The 11,244-nt window shown below is 40.7% G+C and overlaps 1 long non-coding RNA gene across 2 annotated transcripts; it reads right to left on the reverse strand.

Annotated features, from left to right (window-relative positions):
- Positions 1 to 8,091: 8,091 nt before the first annotated feature.
- On the reverse strand, positions 8,092 to 10,314 carry LOC111949227 (uncharacterized). 2 transcript variants are annotated; one of them, XR_013647828.1, is made up of 4 exons: positions 10,203 to 10,314; positions 9,293 to 9,937; positions 9,083 to 9,213; positions 8,092 to 8,910 (listed from the first exon to the last, which is right to left on the reverse strand). It is a non-coding gene; the product is annotated as an uncharacterized LOC111949227 (long non-coding RNA). The 2 variants fall into 2 exon arrangements; XR_013647825.1 differs by having other exon boundaries at positions 9,293 to 10,220.
- Between the last annotated feature and the right edge of the window lie 930 nt (positions 10,315 to 11,244).

Genomic DNA, 11,244 nt, shown 5'->3' on the forward strand with positions numbered 1-11,244 from the left:
CCTTTTTTCACACATATACTGGAGATAACTAAAGACCCTGTGACGAACGGTGGCCTTAAAAAAAAGCACAGCTACGGCCACATTATCACCAGCAACCTGCACCTTCTTTACACTATGCGTGCATACCATCCATGCATGCATGTGTGTGTGTGTTTGTGCAGCTAATGAAATCACAGTAATCCTCAAGACCGATAAAGCCCTGTTGGTGGCAGCCGGAGAGGGCTCCCAGACCAGGGACCAGGAGCCGTAAGCTGCTTTCCTTGTGTCAGCCGCCACATGCCTGCACCAAGACACAGCCAGCACAGGTGTGATGGACAAGTCCAGAAGGAGCCGGGAGCAATTCGATAATCATCAAAACTTCATTCAGGATCTTTATTTTCTGTCATTTACTCAAGCTTTCTGACAGAAGTAACTATTGTCTGTCTCCCTTGAGCCACCTTAAAAACCAAACCCTCATCTGGACTACACAAGGCTGTAGCAGAGGGTCATACTGCGGTACAACACTGACACCAACGGGTAAAAATGGAAAACTGCACCCTGAATTCTCTTAAGGTGGACCAAAGCTGATAGAACAAGCTTAGCTCAGTTTCATAAACGAGCTGCACATTTTACCAGAGTACTTTCCAACAAGTTGGTCCTTATTTTACCAAAAAAGGGGATGTTTTTATCCACAGAGGACCCAGCCATAGCAGTGACCTCAAGGCACAGTCCCAGTAACAAGAGGTGGTGTCAGCCAAGCCAGACATGGTGGATGCTGTGGGCCAAAGTAAATCCTTAAATGTGTGTGAGTGCACTCTATCCCCACAGGGTAAAAAAGCTGAAAAGGATTTAGCTACTGTTTAAAGTGGTTTTTGTGCTGGAAAAAGTTTAATTCAAATCTTCCAATTACCACATTTATTTTTTTTCGGTGAACCTTTTAACCTTAAACTCATAACTCAGAACTTTGATGTTTTATGTTATTTTTCTATTTGTTCTGACACAACAAAGATTTAAAAAAAACATATTTACTTTAAAGAACGGCACACAGTCCATACTCAAAGAGAAATATATGGGTCAAATCCCAAACTTGTTTTTTTCCATCTTTTGACTTCTCTGTCCCTATCTGTACCTCTGCATCCCTGTGGATGAGGATGAAAGACTTTCAACATCAAGCACATTAGACTAATAACCAGAGAGGCCTGGAGATGATAGACACAGAGAGATAAAGGCAGAGGCGATTAGATAAAATAGGAAAGATGGAGTACACAATAGCCAGAAGAGAGAAAAGGAAGACGATAGGAGCAGTGAGACACACCGCAGGACCAAAGATCTGACAGAAGACTAAATCTACACGGAGAGTTTGGGGATGGTAAAAACAACAACAGATAATCTTATGCCAAAGAATTTTGACACACACAGTGCACTTACATTTACGACAATTCAACCCAGTTCAAAGATAGTTTATTTAAACAAATGTTACGTTGATCAAAACTTAAATTTGAAATGCCCATACCACCCGGACACAGTTTCGTATTGATAAATATTTACCCCATTATTTAAGAAAGGTTGGAGTAATTTGGCCTTCCACTTCATGTGTGGTTTGCTGATAAACTTACCCTGCAGCTTTTCTATTATACTACTCTTCCATTTCCTTGATCTTCTCTGCTCAGATCAACTCAGTTTGAGATCATTTCGGTTTAAAATAAGAAGTCATAGATGAGCTAAACTCCCTGGATGTCTTTTTTTGCAACATAAAATGGAAGCAATGGAGGACATTAAGGCAAAGGTCCTCCGCCTACTTTTTACGTTTTTTTTTCTTTTTCTGTTAACGCTTTAACATCGTTGCTGTTGCCGACAAGATAACCCAAGCTCTCTGAACTAACCAAGGTCTCTACACAATTTCTATTATTCCAAATGATTCCGAGGTGGAAAATTCACATAAACCAACGCAAACCTGCTTCAGTTAAAACTGCAGTGTTAAAGGGAGCATCTCAAAATGACAGTGTAATAAAGCTTTATTGGGAAATAATAAAACGTGGAAGTCAGAACATTTGCATGCTGCTGGAAATGCCAGAGTTGGACCAAAGTTCAGATTGAATCGGTTTAGCTCATCTGAACTATGGTGTGAACCAAAGAAGGGAACCCTCAAAACAATGGTCACCGTATGATTCCAGGTGAACCATGATGCGGTCCACTTTGGCATGAAAGCAGACGGATAATTCTATGGACCAGAAAAGCAAAAGTAAACCAACAACTAGCCCTGCAATAGAGTAGTAAATTGTCCAAGGTTACCCTACCTTTGCCTAACAGTAGCTGGGACAGGATCCGATAACTCTGTGTACCTAAAGGGTTCACAGTGGGTTCAGTAAGCGGATAGTAACCAAGAAGTAGTTGATGGAAGTGGTGTAGATCTAAAAAAAAATCAATAGATGTCTTGTTGATCGATTGGGAAATGTAATGCAGTGCAGGCAGTTATCGAGATGCAGGGCTGGCCAACGCTGGACCTCAAGAACCTCAACCCTGCCTGGTTTCCAGCTTTCCCTGCTGTGCTTGATGCTGACAACCCAAATTAGGTGTGTTCAGTCAATCAGGATGTGGAATTACTTGAGTCAACCAAACAGTAGCAAGGTGGTCAGAGAAAACTGGAAACCAGGCAGGGTTGAGGCTCTTGAGGACCAGGGTTGGCCAGCCTGCAACAGGTGATGAACGGACTTACGTATTTGCACACATTTATTCTTTCATCTTGGGGTGGCTGTGGTGCACAGTTAGTCGACCCTTTAGGAGGTCGCAGGTTTGGACTGGTCCTCTCCAACGAATTCAAAGTGAGGGCAGACCAAACCAAGTGAGAGTGAAAATTTTGCCAGCATTTCTTTCCCAACAGAACAATCTGAGGATAAAAAAAGAACTAAAGAAGAAAAAATAAATAATTAAGTAATTTGCAAATTAAAGCAACATTTAATATAAAAACATTTGCAGTAAACTTGTGAATTCACAATTTTTTGGAAGAGTTAATTCAAACTAAATCTTGTTTAGCTTTTTTATAATATTTTCGGTTCATCACTCCCTTTCTTGGAATAGACTATAAACTAGTTGTACTTTGTTTTGTTGTTACAGAAAGTGGACCTTAAGAGAAAACTGTCAAACGAAAATACTCCTATCAGTTTTTCTTCTTCTTTTTGTGGATGGGATTGAACCCTGGAACCCAGATAGACCACGATGATTTGGACTAAAATGGCATTAGTCTTTAACTCTACAATAGGTTTTAGTTTAAGCATCATGGTGACTGAAGATTTTAGGACAGTTATACAACTGTCATCTGTTGTCCAACATTTCCCTTCAGTTATGCCTTATATTGAAAGAAAAAAGTTGTATTTTATTATTTTTCTTTCATATAAAACAGATCAAACCCAAACAACTTATTGCATCAGCTTCACCAACAACAACACACAGAGTTTGACGTGGATTTGTGCATTTATTTGACAGTGTAGTCTGCTCTGGCAGTGAAAAATTCTCCTTTTCCTTCGGGGAGACAAGGGCTTAATGAAAACAGATTGCAGGAGTGGAAACATGAGCCGCATGCCAAGATTTCAAATCTCAGACAAAAATGTCAACAACAAAACCTGATCGCTCTGAAGACCACAGGGCTTAACTGGAAAAGGTTTGAGAAAAACGGCAATATTCTCTATCTCAGATGGATTAAAAGATCTCAGCAAACAAAGTCAACTCAGTCCAGTTATTCTGTTGATATTACGCGGGCCTGATTCATGTAGAAAGACGTCATTGCCAAGCTTTGCTTCTGTGCAACGTCACTTCACTGTGAGAGGGAACGTCCCGGCCATTAAAAACGTCAAATGATTCACAAATCACGGCTCTTCCAGGCACAGTTTGGGAGTTTTATTTTGTTTGCATCAGATCTCTGTCTTGATAACGTCACAGCGAATATAAGCCGTAGAGTGTCCTTTGGACCAGATGGCTGGAGCGAAGTCAAGTCGAACATAAACAAGGACGGGAACAGACACATTTCAGGAAAAAGAATAGACCTTGTTGCAGTCTGGGACTCAACATTCCTCAAACTTGAAGACATACTAGCTCTATTATTTCTCTGAGTCTTTTAGGAGAATAGACTCGGGGTCACGCTAAGGATGGCTTTCCAGGAACTTCTTTTCATGCTTTTATGCCTCATCAGCTTTTCATTTCATTTCTATGCCACCATCACATGTTGCAAAAGGCAAAATGTCAAGTGGTCCAATGAATTAATTGGAGTGTGGGCTTTATTTACCTAATCATGCTGCAGCCCTGTTGGCTGTTTATACTCAGGCATGTTGTCCTTCATCATCCTCTAATGCTCTTTGTGATCTTCCTCTCCGTCTCCATCATCAATGACCATAAGCGTCCAAATAAATAGGTTTGTTTACCAATTGGATAAACAAAAAAAAATTGTCTGAACTCCCGCCTTCACCTGATCATTTTTTTAGGAAGCTGTCAAAGCTTTTGGACTTATGCAAAGTTTCAAGAACATTTTTTGAGTTGGGAAAACGATTTTGATATCTTTTTTTTTATATGAGTGTTCTTGAGTCCACGAATTGCACTAGAGTTGTTTACGAATGCTTTCCCTCGTTGTTACCTGCTTGGTCATCACATTGACTTACACAAGGTCTTAAAAGGAAAACAATTTACGTCGCTCGAACCCTTTCATCTTCTGGTATCTCACTAGTTTTAAGCGTTTTCCACGTCTTCCTCGCCAATGGCTTGTCCTCATCTCAACTCAACGTTGGTGCCAGACTCATCTTTTTTAGCTGCTTCTCCCTTCTATTCATCGCCACACTTTGTTTATTTACTCTCTTATCGGCCTTGTCTGTGGATGAACACGGACGGTCATCATAACCCCAAGGCTTTGTTAAGTGTTCAATCAGCTGGAAGGACATTTATGTCACTGTCGTGACTCAGCATCAAATGTTTAACAAAGAGTCATAAAACCAGACTGTTAATAATTTAGTTGGGTTTTGCTCACTGAAGAGGAAGTTCTAGTAGCTGCAAGAAGGAACTGAAACGTCCGGTTTTGTCCACATGAAACAAAACGGAAAGGGTAAAAAAACAAAAAAAGGCAAAAGGGGCACATGTCCACCAGCCTCTTTTTGTGCCCATGTGATGAGTGTGCTCTCGAACGGCGATAAGGCTTCCACTGAAGTGCTGCCAGGACACAGATAAAGAGCCACAGAGAAGCCGCCTGTGAACATGCCGCTCCTGGAGAGCCCCACCTGGCCGGTGCCAGACTCCCATCAACCCCCCCCGAAAAAACACCCCCCTCCCCCTGTTGCCGAAACAAATTCTGTACATTCTTCCTGGAAAGTTTCCCTCTTCTTGTCACCAAGATGTGTGAATTTGGATGTTGGCTACAGAAATGTTTTAGTTCTCATCATTCTTGGGCTTTTAGACAAACCAGATTTGAGCTTCATCTAGCTCTTTAATAACCCATGCTAATACGCCCAAAATCTGATTTACACATATGTGTGTAAGTACTTTGAAGTGCTGCCAGGTGGGTTGGAGCCACACTGTGAGGCCACGGCGGGGAGACTGACACGCAGGCCCGGTTCCAACGTGCCCACCAGTGCTCTTTAGCTCGACCTGCCAATGATAAACCAGGTTTAAGCATTTAAGGGCTTGAAAGACTGAGCCGAACAGTTTTTGTTCTCCTTTCTTTATATCTTCATTTAAACATTGTTGCTTTAGTGGTTTATCGACTGGTGTTGTGTTGTTTTTTGTTATTGCATTTGTAAGGCTGATAGTTCCTCTCCAACTCTATATTTTTTTTACTGTAAAAGCGTTCCCAGTTGTCTTTTATTTGTGATTATGCAGTTTTTAGCTAAAATCAACAAGCCTGTGTGGTTTTTTTAAGACACATTTTCTTCACATGGGCAGTAGCTCGCTTTTGGGTATAGGCCGCTGAAGTTAGTCTTGCTGATTTACCCTTTGTTTACACAAAGGGTTGCGACAAGCGCCTCACAAGCCCAAGCTAACATTAGCATCGCAAAAAAAGCGGCAAGCAATATCAGAGGTATCAAGGCAGAGAGTTCAGAGATAGATTGTATCTCAGACGAGAAAATGGAACCGGACGTGGATCTATTTTTTTATTTCAATTCCAGTTTTCCTCCAAGGGATCCTCACATCAGTGATGGACCCTTCCCGGTGAGCGGGGTCGCTGCGATGGGATCTCTCTTTGTCTGGATCTGGGGGGTCCTGTGGTAGTGGGCTCTGTGAGCCTGGGTGGGGTGTCACTGATGTGGACATGTCCTCAAAACATCATTTCCCCAACCTCAGTACAAAGCCAGATTTCTACATTGCATCTTTTTGTCTTTTTATCACAGAGAGTGAGTACGTGTGTTTGTGTGTGGGTGTGGGTGGGGGGGGATTGGCATTGTGCCGGTTTTTTAATTACATATTTGTTTGTTTTGTCCTTTGTTTTTAAACTTCATCATGTAAAGCACTTTGAGTACTTTGTGTTGGAAAGGTGCTATACAAATAAAATTTGATTTGATTTGATTTGAAGTGGAGGATTTAGAATTGGAGCAGAGAAAAACAAGACTTTGGCCCGCCCACAGCAGTAGCTGTGTCATATGTTGGGACTTTTTCAGACATCAGGTTTTCATCTGGTCCTTACCCAACGCGGTTTGAAGAAAGAAATACTCAGAAACACAGTTTTAATCTTAAATTATTTTATACATCTTCTACATTATGAGAAAAAACTACAATAACATGTTAAAAACACCAAAAACAGGATTTTCATTGGAGTGGGGCTTTAAATGCTGTGGCAACTTGACAGGAGTAAGGTGTAAAGTTGACTTAACCACGCAAAACACAAACAAATGAAGACGTGGTTTGGTTTAGTTTTGGTTTGCCCGGTGGCATACTGGTTAGCACTCTCGCCTCAACTTGTCCCTCTGGGACATTTCTTCGTGGAGTTTGCTTGTTCTTCTCACAAATATTTGGGTTTTCTTTGGCAACTCCAGCTTCCTCCCACAGTTCTTGCTTCATAGGTTGGTGGATGACTCTAAATTGTGGCTAGGTGTGAATATGTGTGTGGTTGCCCTGCAACCAACTGGAGACCTGTTCAGGGTGTACCCTTCTTTTGCCCAACTGTGGCTGGGATAGGCTCCAGCAACCCGGGTTCTGAAAATGGATGGATTGGTTGGTGACCTTGAGCTAAACTCAAGATAAAGGGAATAGAACCAGAAATAATGGACTTATTTTCCACCATGATTCAAAAATCAGAAAATGTGATTTTCTGGATTTTTTTTTCTCGTTTGTTTCTCATAGTTGAGATATACCTATGATGAAAATTACAGGCCTCTCTCATCTTTTTAAGTGGGAGAATTGGCACAGTTGGACTGAATACTTCTTTTGCCCCACTGTATGTACTTTATCGAAGTGGCAAATAAAAAGTTAGGCTGTGTCCGAATTACCGCCCTAACCCCTAACTACTAAAACCCTATATAGTGCGGCACTAAATAGTTCTCTATATAGTTCTCCGAATTTTCAAAGCAATTCGGACACCCGTGCTCACTAGTTTTCTCTTTCGGGTGTTTTCGAATGGCGCTTGGCACGAAAACAAAGTGGCGCATTACCGCCACCACCTGGTCTGGAGGGGTACTACTTCTATTTGACGCCGAGAATGACACCCATTTGTCAAAGTAAAAATATAATAAATATGAACATTTTATGAAGACTATTTATGAATCTGCTGTTTTCTGATCATGGAAAACGTGGCTGATTTATAAATAATAAGATTACAAACACATTGGTGTAGATTTTATGTATTTGCTGATAAATAAACCCTCATGTCATTAGTCCATGGCAATATTTATTTTTGTGCCGCTGAACGATTTACGGGCTCTTGCGAGGAAGCATTTTTTTTTCTGTAGTTTTATCTTCTACCTTACTGAAAATAGCTTTATATATGAATCTGTCCATGTTCCTGGCAATAATTCAACCGTTTTTCGTGAGATCAAACCAAAAACGAGCAGATATGCAGCATCACAGGACAGCAAGGAGGAGGAACAGACGTCTCAGAAGATTTCCTCTGGATGCCCTGGCCAGACATGAACAACTTGTGAGTTAAACTTAAAGTTTTTTTATTAGTTCAATTTAAGCATTTGTTACTAATTGTGCTCAAGGTTACACAGTCTGCTGGGTAAGACTTTTTAACATTATTTTTCAACACTGTACTATGAGTTGTATAGTCTAACTACATGAAACACTTGTGAGATCAAAGTTTAGTATTTTTTATTCAGAGTCAATCCATATCACTTGTTTTAAACAAAAATACTTTAATTTTTAAATATTTATATAAAAATCCAAAAACCCAGCCAAAAATAAACCCACGAGATTTTCCAGCATTTATAAATACGTCATAAACTAAAATTTAAGACATCAGAATAAAATGAAACATTAAAAAAAAATCAGATTTAATTTTCTCAATGAAATAATTATTTTTCTATTTTACAGGGTTTTCCACATCTCTACTGCTTTGCCAACATAAAGGTGTCTGTCGTGGCCCTTCACGCTGACGCTCAGTCCCACACAAGACCAGACCGGCAGACCCGCAGATCGGTTGACCCGCAGGACCATTGAGCATCTGGTGGAGCAGCTTCGGGTTCCTCACACTCTGGGGGGGTGTACAGGAGACTGAGGTCCTGGTGTTTCTTTTCTGGCTGGCGTGTGGCGCATCTTACGGCGTGGTAACCAGGGCCTTTGACATGCCACGGTCCACTGTGAGCGGCAGACCGCATCCTCCAGCTGATGAGCAGGGTCACCCAGCATCCAGTGGGAATGAACTGCCATTAGTCACCTCTGGTTTTTTAGCAGCTCGCTTGTTCTTGCACCTTCCAAAAGGCTGTGGGGAACACTGATGGCTGCCACATAAGAATAAAGGCCCTAAAAGAAAATGCAGCTTGTTATTTTAACAAGAAACTTTTTATTCCATTCAACTGCAGGCTGTATGTGACTCTAATGCCAAATTTATAGATATTTTTGTTGGGAATCAAGGATCAGTCAGTTCACAGGTTCTACGTAAAAGCCCAATTTATGTAAATCAAACATTACCCACCTGAAGGATCCTTTTGGGTGATGGTGGGTATCCCTGCATTGCTCATCCCATCACGCTGCTGACACCCTACAGGGAACCCATGAGGAATGCGGTTCAGGCCCGTTACAACCAGCACCACGCCAAGGCACACTCTGTGGTGGAGAGAGCATTTGGCATGATGAAGATGAGGAGGAGAGAAATATTTCTGGGGGCACTGGAAGTAAAACCAACCTTTGCAATGAAAATCATTGCCTGCAGTTCAGTTCTGCACAATCTGTGTATCAGCGAAGGGGACTGCTTAGCCACAGATGTTGAACCAGTAGGACCAGGAACCAGTAGGACGGGTAAAGTGGCGTCCGTCTGCGAGGACAAATCTCTGCTTTCCTTTCAGCTCCAACTGTGACAAACATGACTCTAGAAGACCAGGATTATTGTTAAGATGTATAAAAATAAATGTTAACATATAAAACGAAAATGTAAATATGTACATTTGATATTTATATGAAAATTCTTTTGAGATTGTTAAAAATGGCTCAGATTTAAATAATACATGTAAATAATTCATTTTTGTTACTGCATTTATTAAACAAATTGCAAAAACAACGACGACGTTACATTTTGTGAACAATATTTTAAACTCAGGTAAGCTTAACAGACTCTCCTGTCACTCTTTGTCCCTTCGTGCTCTCTCCTCCTCTCCTCTTTCAACAACAACCTTTACCCCAACATGACAACGATTACAGTTTAATGATAAATAAATACAAATCTGATGATCAAGTGTCTCTTACTCCCATCCGGCACGAGCTTGCCTGATAACAAACAGGCTATCTTTCTCCATCCACAGATGGATCAGATTTTCCTTATCCTCGTCAGTCCCTACATATATAAACACATTTTAAAAATGTGTTAATAACTTATTACTACGGTTAGAACTCACTCATTTTTTTATATAATATCAACAGCGTTTGTTTTTAGCATTCGGCGCTAATTCGCCCTAGCGTTAGCTTTAGCATTACCGAAATTGATGAGCTTCAAAACAATGTAGATAGTCGATTGAGGAATATAACATATTAAACACATCATCTTACGTATTTACAAATATATTTTACAACAGATACTTGATACTTTTAAATATACTTACATTTTTAAGTCCTCTTTCTTGCGCAACCGTCCGCCATCTTTGAATAATTCAAGCGCAGTGTATTGTGGGTCACACGCAATGCATTCTGGTATGAATGCAGTGCATTCTGGGCAATATTCGCCAATCGAGTGAGCATCGATCCACACTGGTTTTTCGTAGAGAATTCTGGGAAATTTCTAGTGCACATGATTTTTGAACTGTAGATTCGGACAGCACTACAAAATGGCGACCGCACTATATAGTGCACTATATAGGGGTTAGGGCGGTAATTCGGACACAGCCTTAGACACATTTTTGGGGGGCGTGTACCACCGAAAATCAGTTCCAGGTCAGTAAACACAACCAGAGTTCATGCATGAAGTGCATTTAATTATGTCAATGTTTGAGAGGATGTTTGGTGCATCCTATGGTTCAAAAAGTACGATACAGAGCATACATATCGGTACATAGAGGCAGAAATTGGTATGGAAACAATAAAAGAGAGGCCTCAATTAACAGTGAGGTCCTGTACAAATTATTCTTTAGCCAATTTTTTTATTTTTCTGCAAAGTGCCGCCTCATTTATGACTGTTGTTATTTCAACACCCCAGGCAAGTGTTTTAATATATCTTGCACTCGCCAGAAAAACAGCATGTTACGATGCTTTAATAGTGGAATTGTGGCAACAACATAAAGAGAAAAACCTTTTTCCAATATAAGTATTGGATGAGTTTCCTTCCAACGACCCTTGACCCCCATGAAATACAGAACTGTTGCTGCCAAGAGTTATTCTGAGACTCTTTAGAGCCCTACCAGCAAGATTTTTTAGGTTATCAGAAGTCAGCTGTAAGTTTGCAAGAGTTAAAATATTCTCCTTCTGTGATAAATATGAAATCCAGCTTGATGTTTGCCAGCGCAAAAGGACTCTAGTTCAGAAGATTCTTAAACAGAAGCCTTTGGGATCAAAGAGGCTCCCCTTGCTTCAGTTTTGTCAATATTAGCCTCCAGCTCCAAAACTACTCTCATGGGATTGTTTTCCAACCGCAACAGAAGAAACTGCCCC

Source organism: Oryzias latipes, chromosome 2 (genome assembly GCF_053564925.1).
Source record: "Oryzias latipes strain Hd-rR chromosome 2, Olatipes_Hd-rR_3.1".
In the NCBI taxonomy this organism is placed as follows: domain Eukaryota; kingdom Metazoa; phylum Chordata; class Actinopteri; order Beloniformes; family Adrianichthyidae; genus Oryzias; species Oryzias latipes.